This window comes from Pimephales promelas, chromosome 9, assembly GCF_988280905.1.
Source record: "Pimephales promelas chromosome 9, fPimPro1.hap1.1, whole genome shotgun sequence".
In the NCBI taxonomy this organism is placed as follows: Eukaryota; Metazoa; Chordata; class Actinopteri; order Cypriniformes; family Leuciscidae; genus Pimephales; species Pimephales promelas.
This window is the reverse complement of record NC_142777.1, coordinates 23,191,356-23,205,013: the sequence shown is the minus strand read 5'-3', so window position 1 is coordinate 23,205,013 and position 13,658 is coordinate 23,191,356.

Below are 13,658 nucleotides of genomic sequence, written 5' to 3'. Positions count from 1 at the left end.
TATTTTCTACAAGGTAACGTAACGTAACCTGTGTGTGAGACACGCGGGTGCGATCAAACAGTGGAGTCATGAAAAACATCCGTCATTTTTTACATACAGGACAAGATTCAGTCTGCAAAGTGTTTACTTATATTTGTGTAGCAAAACATATGTATCCAACCCCTGTTTGAAACAGTCCGTGTGTTGTAACGTCTGTCAGAGTTTGAGGTCCCAGAAGAATAGGAAAGACAGTGCAAACGAACTGGATGTTCCACGAGTCCTTTTATAGTTGCTTTCCTTCAGTTAAAGAGTAACTAAACACTTAACCAACTTTTTTTAGTTAATGATCTGTAAGAATGGATCTTTATTAATACCAGTCATTGACTCGAGTGAATTTTTTGGCATTTGTTTATAAAGTGTTCTATTTCTACAATATATGGTGTAAAAACTTCTTAGTGCTGCCCTCTTAAGGTTGAACGGTGGCTACTGCAGTTGAATTTTCCTATTGGATGTTTGCGGTGGTACGTGACACAGCGGTTGTTGGTGACATAGGCAAGTTCCATACAAAGAGATGCGTCTCAGGTGCATGCCCCCCTCCGCTGGGCTCTGCCCACTTTTCCAGCATTTTTGAAATATTGCCAGTGGGTGGAGTCAGGTTCTGACCAGGGGTTTAGTTACCCTTTAAGCACACTCTTCACATGTCGAAAGAACGGATGTTAACAGGTTAAAGAAAACACTCTGTAAAACGCTACAAATCAAAGTGGAAGTAAACGCATTATATCAAAACAACATCCCACGATAGATCGGTCATATTCTTCCTCTTTGCGTGAGCATTCTCACTCTCACTGAGCGTGCGCGCTCACATAACAACATTACGCATACAATAACGAACGCCATAGAAGAAGTCATCTTAAAGGCATATCAACATGTCATGCACACTACTGAACACTAGGTGGCCATTACAGAGTTCCATCTTTTAGACATTCATCATACCACATTGGTTTTCATTTCTTGTCCTCAAAACAGGCAAAAAAATAAGTTTCTCCAATCTTCTCAAAACTCTAGATTCTGATAGAGGGCCATGAGACTTAGACCTGAGTGCAAAAATGTAGTCTCTAGACCCTTCCGGAGCTGAGATATTGAGATACGTAGCATTTAAGCCATTATAAAAATCTCAATATCTCAGCTCTGGAAGGGTCTAGAGCCTCCATTTTTGCACTCAGGTCTAAGTCTCATGGCCCTCTATCAGAATCCAGAGTTTCAAGAAGATCAGAGAAACTCAAAATTTCGACCCGAAAAAAAAACGACAGTGGTACCCCTTTCGTTTTGTTTTTTTCGGGTGAGAAATTAAGTTTCTCCAATCTTCTCAAAACTCTGGATTCTGACAGAGGGCAATGAGACTTAGACCTGAGTGCAAAAATGGAGGCTCTAGACCCTTCCAGAGCTGAGATATCGAAACTCAAAATTTCGACCCGAAAAAAAAACGACAGTGGTACCCCTTTCGTTTTGTTTTTTTTGGGCGAGAAATTAAGTTTCTCCAATCTTCTCAAAACTCTGGATTCTGACAGAGGGCAATGAGACTTAGACCTGAGTGCAAAAATGGAGGCTCTAGACCCTTCCAGAGCTGAGATATCGAAACTCAAAATTCGCCCCGAAAAAAAAAACGACAGTGGTACCCCTTTCGGTTTTTTTTTTCGGGCGAAAAATTTAGTTTCTCCAATCTTCTCAAAACTCTGGATTCTGATAGAGGGCCATGAGACTTAGACCTGAGTGCAAAAATGGAGGCTCTAGACCCTTCCAGAGCTGAGATATCGAAACTCAAAAATTCGACCCGAAAAAAAAAAACGACAGTGGTACCCCTTTCGTTTTTTTTTTTTCGGGCGAAAAATTAAGTTTCTCCAATCTTCTCAAAACTCTGGATTCTGATAGAGGGCCATGAGACATAGACCTGAGTGCAAAAATGGAGGCTCTAGACCGTTCTAGAGCTGAGATATCGAAATTCAAAATTTCGACCCGAAAAAAAACGACAGTGGTACCCCTTTAGTTTTTTTTTTTTTCGGGCGAGAAATTAAGTTTCTCCAATCTTCTCAAAACTCTGGATTCTGACAGAGGGCAATGAGACTTAGACCTGAGTGCAAAAATGGAGGCTCTAGACCCTTCCAGAGCTGAGATATTGAAACTCAAAAATTCCATCCGAAAAAAAAACGACAGTGGTACCCCTTTCGTTTTTTTTTTTTCAGGCGAAAAATTACGTTTCTCCAATCTTCTCAAAACTCTGGATTCTGATAGAGGGCCATGAGACTTAGACCTGAGTGCAAAAATGGAGGCTCTAGACCCTTCCAGAGCTGAGATATCGAAACTCAAAAATTCGACCCGAAAAAAAAAACGACAGTGGTACCCCTTTCGTTTTTGTTTTTTTTTCGGGCGAAACATTAAGTTTCTCCAATCTTCTCAAAACTCTGGATTATGATAGAGGGCTGTGAGACTTTGACCTGAGTGCAACAATGGAGGCTCTAGACCGTTCTAGAGCTGAGATATCGAAATTCAAAATTTCGACCCGAAAAAAAACGACAGTGGTACCCCTTTCGTTTTTTTTTTTTCGGGCGAGAAATTAAGTTTCTCCAATCTTCTCAAAACTCTGGATTCTGACAGAGGGCAATGAGACTTAGACCTGAGTGCAAAAATGGAGGATCTAGACCCTTCCAGAGCTGAGATATCGAAACTCAAAATTTCGACCCGAAAAAAAAACGACAGTGGTACCCCTTTCGTTTTGTTTTTTTCGGGCGAGAAATTAAGTTTCTCCAATCTTCTCAAGAGCGACGTGTTGGATACCCCTGCTCTAAAACAATGTTAGAATAATCATTTTGAGCTTGTCATATGTGTTGTGTATGAATGCGTTCAATGAACGATAGTTAATGAACTCGTTCATATTTTGGGCGAACGTGAACTGAACGTAGCCTACTGTATTACTGCCTGATGAACGTTACAGTGAACTCGTTCATTCTAGTGTCTGTGAACCGAGGAGGCGTCGTAAGATCATTTAAAAGGCTTTTATGAGGTCGTGAGGATGGGAAAATCTTACACGTCTCTGCAAACTTTGCCGTCGATAAAATGATTGTTATCTGTGGTTGTATATGGGTTGTGGCAATAATAATAGCCTAATAATAAAAAAAGAAGCTCGCAGCAACATATGGAAAAAAGAACTAGTTCATTTTTGAAATATGAACTGAACTAGTTCATTTTAAAATTTGTGAATTGAACTTTGAACTAGTTCATGTAATGAACTTGGTCCAACAGGTTGATAAGAAGGTTTGCTTTGATATGTGCAAAGTCAGTAATTTGCCTGAGACACTATACATGTGTAGAAAGAATTATTTGTATTTCAAAAGCAGTAATTGTTTTTCTAAGTATAATAAAAAGGAAATGTGCCTTTTGGGAAAAAAAATAATCAAAATAATAGTGTTGTATAAAGAAAATAAAAAGCAAATATGACTATCATCACAACAAAGATGATGTGTATAAGAAAAAGACAAAGAAAGTTTGTAAAACTGTCAACTGTCAGAAGGACAGATCATGAAGAACCAATCAGGCACAGAAAGGAATGTTCAAATTAAGAGGAACAGTTCAGAAGAAACGTTAATAATAAAGATTGAGAAGATTGGATTGGTTGTGCTCTATTTTTGGAATACTTAAATACATTTTTTTTAATTTTTTGGAATTTGATGCGGCCCGGCCTGACCCAGACTCTATCTCTAGCGGCCCCCAGTTAATTTGAGTTTGAGACCCCTGCTCTAGACCCTTCCAGAGCTGAGATATCGAAACTCAAAAATTCCATCCGAAAAAAAAAACGACAGTGGTACCCCTTTCGTTTTTTTTCGTTTTCGGGCGAAAAATTAAGTTTCTCCAATCTTCTCAAAACTCTGGATTCTGATATAGGGCTGTGAGACTTTGACCTGAGTGCAAAAATGGAGGATCTAGACCCTTCCAGAGCTGAGATATCAAAATTCAAAATGTTGACCCGAAAAAAAAACGACAGTGTTACCCCTTTTTTTTTTTTTTCGTTTTCGGGCGAAAAATTAAGTTTCTCCAATCTTCTTAAAACTCTGGATTCTGATAGAGGGCTGTGAGACTTTGACCTGAGTGCAAAAATGGAGGCTCTAGACCCTTCCAGAGCTGAGATATCGAAATTCAAAATTTCGACCCGAAAAAAAAACGACAGTTACCCCTTTCGGTTTTTTTTAGTATTCGGCCGAAAAATTAAGTTTCTCCGATCTTCTCAAAACTCTGGATTCTGATAGAGGGCTCTGTGACTTTGACCTGAGTGCAACAATGGAGGCTCTAGACTCTTCTAGAGCTGAGATATCCAAATTCAAAATTTCGACCCGAAAAAAAAAACGACAGTGTTACCCCTTTCGTTTTTTTTTTTTCGTTTTCAGGCGAAAAATTAAGTTTCTCCAATCTTCTCAAAACTCTGGATTATGATAGAGGGCTGTGAGACTTTGACCTGAGTGCAAAAATGGAGGATCTAGACCCTTCCAGAGCTGAGATATCAAAATTCTAAATTTCGACCCGAAAAAAAAACGACAGTGTTACCCCTTTTGTTTTTTTTCATTTTCGGGCGAAAAATTAAGTTCCTCCAATCTTCTCAAAACTCTGGATTATGATAGAGGGCTGTGAGACTTTGACCTGAGTGCAACAATGGAGGCTCTAGACCCTTCTGGAGCTGAGATATCGAAATTCAAAATTTCGACCCGAAAAAAAACGACAGTGTTACCCCTTTCGTTTTTTTTTCGTTTTCGGGCGAAAAATTAAGTTTCTCCAATCTTCTCAAAACTCTGGATTATGATACAGGGCTGTGAGACTTTGACCTGAGTGCAAAAATGGAGGATCTAGACCCTTCCAGAGCTGAGATATCGGAATTCAAAATGTCGACCCGAAAAAAAAAACGACAGTGTTACCCCTTTCTTTTTTTTTCGTTTTCGGCCGAAAAATTAAGTTTCTCCAATCTTCTCAAAACTCTGGATTATGATAGAGGGCTGTGAGACATTGACCTGAGTGCAAAAATGGAGGATCTAGACCCTTCCAGAGCTGAGATATCAAAATTCAAAATTTCGACCCGAAAAAAAACGACAGTGTTACCCCTTTCGTTTTTTTTCGTTTTCGGACGAAAAAAATTAAGTTTCTCCAATCTTCTCAAAACTCTGGATTATGATAGAGGGCTGTGAGACTTTGACCTGAGTGCAAAAATGGAGGCTCTAGACCCTTCCAGAGCTGAGATATCGAAACTCAAAATTTCGACCCAAAAAAAAAACGACAGTGTTACCCCTTACGTTTTTTTTCATTTTCGGGCGAAAAATTAAGTTTCTCCAATCTTCTCAAAACTCTGGATTATGATAGAGGGCTGTGAGACTTTGACCTGAGTGCAGAAATGGAGGCCCTAGACCCTTCCAGAGCTGAGATATCGAAACTCAAAATTTCGACCCGAAAAAAAACCGACAGTGTTACCCCTTACGTTTTTTTTTCATTTTCGGGCGAAAAATTAAGTTTCTCCAATCTTCTCAAAACTCTGGATTATGATAGAGGGCTGTGAGACTTTGACCTGAGTGCAGAAATGGAGGCTCTAGACCCTTCCAGAGCTGAGATATCGAAACTCAAAATTTCGACCCGAAAAAAAAAACGACAGTGTTACCCCTTTCGTTTTTTTTCGTTTTCGGCCGAAAAATTAAGTTTCTCCAATCTTCTCAAAACTCTGGATTCTGGTAGAGGGCTGTGAGACTTGGACCTGAGTGCAACAATGGAGGCTCTAGACCCCTCTAGAGCTGAGATATCGAAACTCAAAATTTCGACCCGAAAAAAAAACGACAGTGTTACCCCTTACGTTTTTTTTTCATTTTCGGGCGAAAAATTAAGTTTCTCCAATCTTCTCAAAACTCTGGATTATGATAGAGGGCTGTGAGACTTTGACCTGAGTGCAGAAATGGAGGCTCTAGACCCTTCCAGAGCTGAGATATCGAAACTCAAAATTTCGACCCGAAAAAAAAAACGACAGTGTTACCCCTTTTGTTTTTTTTTTGTTTTCGGGCGAAAAATTAAGTTTCTCCAATCTTCTCAAAACTCTGGATTCTGGTAGAGGGCTGTGAGACTTGGACCTGAGTGCAACAATGGAGGCTCTAGACCCCTCTAGAGCTGAGATATCGAAACTCAAAATTTCGACCCGAAAAAAAAAACGACAGTGTTACCCCTTTGGGTTTTTTTTCATTTTCGGGCGAAAAATTAAGTTTCTCCAATCTTCTCAAAACTCTGGATTATGATAGAGGGCTGTGAGACTTTGACCTGAGTGCAACAATGGAGGCTCTAGACCCTTCTGGAGCTGAGATATCGAAATTCAAAATTTCGACCCGAAAAAAAACGACAGTGTTACCCCTTTCGTTTTTTTTTTGTTTTCGGGCGAAAAATTAAGTTTCTCCAATCTTCTCAAAACTCTGGATTATGATACAGGGCTGTGAGACTTTGACCTGAGTGCAAAAATGGAGGATCTAGACCCTTCCAGAGCTGAGATATCGGAATTCAAAATGTCGACCCGAAAAAAAAAACGACAGTGTTACCCCTTTCTTTTTTTTTCGTTTTCGGCCGAAAAATTAAGTTTCTCCAATCTTCTCAAAACTCTGGATTATGATAGAGGGCTGTGAGACATTGACCTGAGTGCAAAAATGGAGGATCTAGACCCTTCCAGAGCTGAGATATCAAAATTCAAAATTTCGACCCGAAAAAAAACGACAGTGTTACCCCTTTCGTTTTTTTTCGTTTTCGGACGAAAAATTACGTTTCTCCAATCTTCTCAAAACTCTGGATTATGATAGAGGGCTGTGAGACTTTGACCTGAGTGCAAAAATGGAGGCTCTAGACCCTTCCAGAGCTGAGATATCGAAATTCAAAATTTCGACCCGAAAAAAAACGACAGTGTTACCCCTTTCGTTTTTTTTAGTTTTCGGCCGAAAAATTAAGTTTCTCCAATCTTCTCAAAACTCTGGATTCTGATAGAGGGCTGTGAGACTTTGACCTGAGTGCAACAATGGAGGCTCTAGACCCTTCTAGAGCTGAGATATCGAAATTCAAAATTTCGACCCGAAAAAAAAAACGACAGTGTTACCCCTTTTGTTTTTTTTTCGTTTTCGGGCGAAAAATTAAGTTTCTCCAATCTTCTCAAAACTCTGGATTATGATAGAGGGCTGTGAGACTTTGACCTGAGTGCAAAAATGGAGGATCTAGACCCTTCCAGAGCTGAGATATCAAACTTCAAAATTTCGACCCGAAAAAAAAACAACAGTGTTACCCCTTTCGTTTTTTTTAATTTTCGGGCGAAAAATTAAGTTTCTCCAATCTTCTCAAAACTCTGGATTATGATAGAGGGCTGTGAGACTTTGACCTGAGTGCAGAAATGGAGGCTCTAGACCCTTCCAGAGCTGAGATATCGAAACTCAAAATTTCGACCCGAAAAAAAACGACAGTGTTACCCCTTACGTTTTTTTTCGTTTTCGGACGAAAAATTAAGTTTCTCCAATCTTCTCAAAACTCTGGATTATGATAGAGGGCTGTGAGACATTGACCTGAGTGCAAAAATGGAGGATCTAGACCCTTCCAGAGCTGAGATATCGAAATTCAAAATTTCGACCCGAAAAAAAACGACAGTGTTACCCCTTTCGTTTTTTTTCGTTTTCGGACGAAAAATTACGTTTCTCCAATCTTCTCAAAACTCTGGATTATGATAGAGGGCTGTGAGACTTTGACCTGAGTGCAAAAATGGAGGCTCTAGACCCTTCCAGAGCTGAGATATCGAAATTCAAAATTTCGACCCGAAAAAAAACGACAGTGTTACCCCTTTCGTTTTTTTTAGTTTTCGGCCAAAAAATTAAGTTTCTCCAATCTTCTCAAAACTCTGGATTCTGATAGAGGGCTGTGAGACTTTGACCTGAGTGCAACAATGGAGGCTCTAGACCCTTCTAGAGCTGAGATATCGAAATTCAAAATTTCGACCCGAAAAAAAAAACGACAGTGTTACCCCTTTTGTTTTTTTTCGTTTTCGGGCGAAAAATTAAGTTTCTCCAATCTTCTCAAAACTCTGGATTATGATAGAGGGCTGTGAGACTTTGACCTGAGTGCAAAAATGGAGGATCTAGACCCTTCCAGAGCTGAGATATCAAAATTCAAAATTTCGACCCGAAAAAAACAACAACAGTGTTACCCCTTTCGTTTTTTTTCGTTTTCGGGCGAAAAATTAAGTTTCTCCAATGTTCTCAAAACTCTGGATTCTGATAGAGGGCTGTGAGACTTTGACCTGAGTGCAAAAATTGAGGCTCTAGACCCTTCCAGAGCTGAGATATCAAAATTCAAAATTTCGACCCGAAAAAAAAAACAACAGTGTTACCCCTTTCGTTTTTTTTTTAATTTTCGGGCGAAAAATTAAGTTTCTCCAATCTTCTCAAAACTCTGGATTATGATAGAGGGCTGTGAGACTTTGACCTGAGTGCAAAAATGGAGGCTCTAGACCCTTCCAGAGCTGAGATATCAAAATTTCGACCCGAAAAAAAAAACGACAGTGTTACCCCTTACGTTTTTTTTCATTTTCGGGCGAAAAATTAAGTTTCTCCAATCTTCTCAAAACTCTGGATTATGATAGGGGGCTGTGAGACTTTGACCTGAGTGCAAAAATGGAGGCTCTAGACCCTTCCAGAGCTGAGATATCGAAACTCAAAATTTCGACCCGAAAAAAAAACGACAGTGTTACCCCTTTCGTTTTTTTTCATTTTCGGGCGAAAAATTAAGTTTCTCCAATCTTCTCAAAACTCTGGATTATGATAGAGGGCTGTGAGACTTTGACCTGAGTGCAAAAATGGAGGCTCTAGACCCTTCCAGAGCTGAGATATCGAAACTCAAAATTTCGACCCCAAAAAAAAACGACAGTGTTACCCCTTACGTTTTTTTTCATTTTCGGGCGAAAAATTAAGTTTCTCCAATCTTCTCAAAACTCTGGATTATGATAGAGGGCTGTGAGACTTTGACCTGAGTGCAGAAATGGAGGCCCTAGACCCTTCCAGAGCTGAGATATCGAAACTCAAAATTTCGACCCGAAAAAAAACCGACAGTGTTACCCCTTACGTTTTTTTTTATTTTCGGGCGAAAAATTAAGTTTCTCCAATCTTCTCAAAACTCTGGATTATGATAGAGGGCTGTGAGACTTTGACCTGAGTGCAGAAATGGAGGCTCTAGACCCTTCCAGAGCTGAGATATCGAAACTCAAAATTTCGACCCGAAAAAAAAAAACGACAGTGTTACCCCTTTTGTTTTTTTTCGTTTTCGGCCGAAAATCTAAGTTTCTCCAATCTTCTCAAAACTCTGGATTCTGGTAGAGGGCTGTGAGACTTGGACCTGAGTGCAACAATGGAGGCTCTAGACCCCTCTAGAGCTGAGATATCGAAACTCAAAATTTCGACCCGAAAAAAAAAACGACAGTGTTACCCCTTTGGGTTTTTTTTCATTTTCGGGCGAAAAATTAAGTTTCTCCAATCTTCTCAAAACTCTGGATTATGATAGAGGGCTGTGAGACTTTGACCTGAGTGCAACAATGGAGGCTCTAGACCCTTCTGGAGCTGAGATATCGAAATTCAAAATTTCGACCCGAAAAAAAACGACAGTGTTACCCCTTTCGTTTTTTTTTGTTTTCGGGCGAAAAATTAAGTTTCTCCAATCTTCTCAAAACTCTGGATTATGATACAGGGCTGTGAGACTTTGACCTGAGTGCAAAAATGGAGGATCTAGACCCTTCCAGAGCTGAGATATCGGAATTCAAAATGTCGACCCGAAAAAAAAAAACGACAGTGTTACCCCTTTCTTTTTTTTTCGTTTTCGGCCGAAAAATTAAGTTTCTCCAATCTTCTCAAAACTCTGGATTATGATAGAGGGCTGTGAGACATTGACCTGAGTGCAAAAATGGAGGATCTAGACCCTTCCAGAGCTGAGATATCAAAATTCAAAATTTCGACCCGAAAAAAAACGACAGTGTTACCCCTTTCGTTTTTTTTAGTTTTCGGCCGAAAAATTAAGTTTCTCCAATCTTCTCAAAACTCTGGATTCTGATAGAGGGCTGTGAGACTTTGACCTGAGTGCAACAATGGAGGCTCTAGACCCTTCTAGAGCTGAGATATCGAAATTCAAAATTTCGACCCGAAAAAAAAAAACGACAGTGTTACCCCTTTTGTTTTTTTTTTTCGTTTTCGGGCGAAAAATTAAGTTTCTCCAATTTTCTCAAAACTCTGGATTATGATAGAGGGCTGTGAGACTTTGACCTGAGTGCAAAAATGGAGGATCTAGACCCTTCCAGAGCTGAGATATCAAACTTCAAAATTTCGACCCGAAAAAAAAACAACAGTGTTACCCCTTTCGTTTTTTTTCGTTTTCGGACGAAAAATTAAGTTTCTCCAATGTTCTCAAAACTCTGGATTCTGATAGAGGGCTGTGAGACTTTGACCTGAGTGCAAAAATTGAGGCTCTAGACCCTTCCAGAGCTGAGATATCAAAATTCAAAATTTCGACCCGAAAAAAAAATGACAGTGTTACCCCTTTCGTTTTTTTTAATTTTCGGGCGAAAAATTAAGTTTCTCCAATCTTCTCAAAACTCTGGATTATGATAGAGGGCTGTGAGACTTTGACCTGAGTGCAAAAATGGAGGCTCTAGACCCTTCCAGAGCTGAGATATCAAAATTTCGACCCGAAAAAAAAAACGACAGTGTTACCCCTTACGTTTTTTTTCATTTTCGGGCGAAAAATTAAGTTTCTCCAATCTTCTCAAAACTCTGGATTATGATAGGGGGCTGTGAGACTTTGACCTGAGTGCAAAAATGGAGGCTCTAGACCCTTCCAGAGCTGAGATATCAAAATTAAAAATTTCGACCCGAAAAAAAAACGACAGTGTTACCCCTTACGTTTTTTTTCATTTTCGGGCGAAAAATTAAGTTTCTCCAATCTTCTCAAAACTCTGGATTATGATAGAGGGCTGTGAGACTTTGACCTGAGTGCAGAAATGGAGGCTCTAGACCCTTCCAGAGCTGAGATATCAAAATTCAAAATTTCGACCCGAAAAAAAAAACGACAGTGTTACCCCTTACGTTTTTTTTTTCATTTTCGGGGCGAAAAATTACGTTTCTCCAATCTTCTCAAAACTCTGGATTATGATAGGGGGCTGTAAGACTTTGACCTGAGTGCAAAAATGGAGGCTCTAGACCCTTCCAGAGCTGAGATATCAAAATTTCGACCCGAAAAAAAAAAACGACAGTGTTACCCCTTACGTTTTTTTTTCATTTTCGGGCGAAAAATTAAGTTTCTCCAATCTTCTCAAAACTCTGGATTATGATAGAGGGCTGTGAGACTTTGACCTGAGTGCAGAAATGGAGGCTCTAGACCCTTCCAGAGCTGAGATATCAAAATTCAAAATTTCGACCCGAAAAAAAAACGATAGTGTTACCCCTTTTCGTTTTTTTCATTTTCGGGCGAAAAATTAAGTTTCTCCAATCTTCTCAAAACTCTGGATTATGATAGAGGGCTGTGAGACTTTGACCTGAGTGCAAAAATGGAGGCTCTAGACCCTTCCAGAGCTGAGAAATCGAAACTCAAAATTTCGACCCGAAAAAAAAACGACAGTGTTACCCCTTACGTTTTTTTTTCGTTTTCGGGCGAAAAATTAAGTTTCTCCAATCTTCTCAAAACTCTGGATTATAATAGAGGGCTGTGAGACTTTGACCTGAGTGCAGAAATGGAGGCTCTAGACCCTTCCAGAGCGGAGATATCGAAACTCAAAATTTCGACCCGAAAAAAAACCGACAGTGCCTTTCGTTTTTTTTTCATTTTCGGCCGAAAAATTAAGTTTCTCCAATCTTCTCAAAACTCTGGATTATGATAGAGGGCTGTGAGACTTTGACCTGAGTGCAAAAATGGAGGCTCTAGACCCTTCCAGAGCTGAGATATCGAAACTCAAAATTTCGACCCGAAAAAAAAAACGACAGTGTTACCCCTTTCGTTTTTTTTCATTTTCGGGCGAAAAATTAAGTTTCTCCAATCTTCTCAAAACTCTGGATTATGATAGAGGGCTGTGAGACTTTGACCTGAGTGCAGAAATGGAGGCTCTAGACCCTTCCAGAGCTGAGATATCAAAATTCAAAATTTCGACCCGAAAAAAAAAACGACAGTGTTACTTACCCCTTACGTTTTTTTCATTTTCGGGCGAAAAATTAAGTTTCTCCAATCTTCTCAAAACTCTGGATTATGATAGAGGGCTGTGAGACTTTGACCTGAGTGCAAAAATTGAGGCTCTATACCCTTCCAGAGCTGAGATATCGAACCTCAAAATTTCGACCCGAAAAAAAAACGACAGTGTTACCCCTTTCGTTTTTTTTCATTTTCGGGCGAAAAATTAAGTTTCTCCAATCTTCTCAAAACTCTGGATTATGATAGAGGGCTGTGAGACTTTGACCTGAGTGCAAAAATGGAGGCTCTAGACCCTTCCAGAGCTGAGATATCGAAACTCAAAATTTCGACCCGAAAAAAAAACGACAGTGTTACCCCTTACGTTTTTTTTCATTTTCGGGCGAAAAATTAAGTTTCTCCAATCTTCTCAAAACTCTGGATTATGATATAGGGCTGTGAGACTTTGACCTGAGTGCAGAAATGGAGGCTCTAGACCCTTCCAGAGCTGAGATATCGAAACTCAAAATTTCGACCCAAAAAAAAAAACGACAGTGTTACCCCTTACGTTTTTTTTCATTTTCGGGCGAAAAATTAAGTTTCTCCAATCTTCTCAAAACTCTGGATTATGATAGAGGGCTGTGAGACTTTGACCTGAGTGCAAAAATGGAGGCTCTAGACCCTTCCAGAGCTGAGATATCGAAACTCAAAATTTCGACCCGAAAAAAAAACGACAGTGTTACCCCTTTCATTTTTTTTCATTTTCGGGCGAAAAATTAAGTTTCTCCAATCTTCTCAAAACTCTGGATTATGATAGAGGGCTGTGAGACTTTGACCTGAGTGCAAAAATGGAGGCTCTAGACCCTTCCAGAGCTGAGATATCGAAACTCAAAATTTCGACCCGAAAAAAATACGACAGTGTTACCCCTTATGTTTTTTTTCATTTTCGGGCGAAAAATTAAGTTTCTCCAATCTTCTCAAAACTCTGGATTATGATAGAGGGCTGTGAGACTTTGACCTGAGTGCAAAAATGGAGGCTCTAGACCCTTCCAGAGCTGAGATATCGAAACTCAAAATTTCGACCCGAAAAAAAAACGACAGTGTTACCCCTTACGTTTTTTTTTTCATTTTCGGGCGAAAAATTAAGTTTCTCCAATCTTCTCAAAACTGTGGATTATGATAGAGGGCTGTGAGACTTTGACCTGAGTGCAAAAATGGAGGCTCTAGACCCTTCCAGAGCTGAGATATCGAAACTCAAAATTTCGACCCGAAAAAAAAACGACAGTGTTACTTACCCCTTACGTTTTTTTTTTCATTTTCGGGCGAAAAATTAAGTTTCTCCAATCTTCTCAAAACTGTGGATTATGATAGAGGGCTGTGAGACTTTGACCTGAGTGCAAAAATGGAGGCTCTAGACCCTTCCAGAGCTGAGATATCAAAATTCA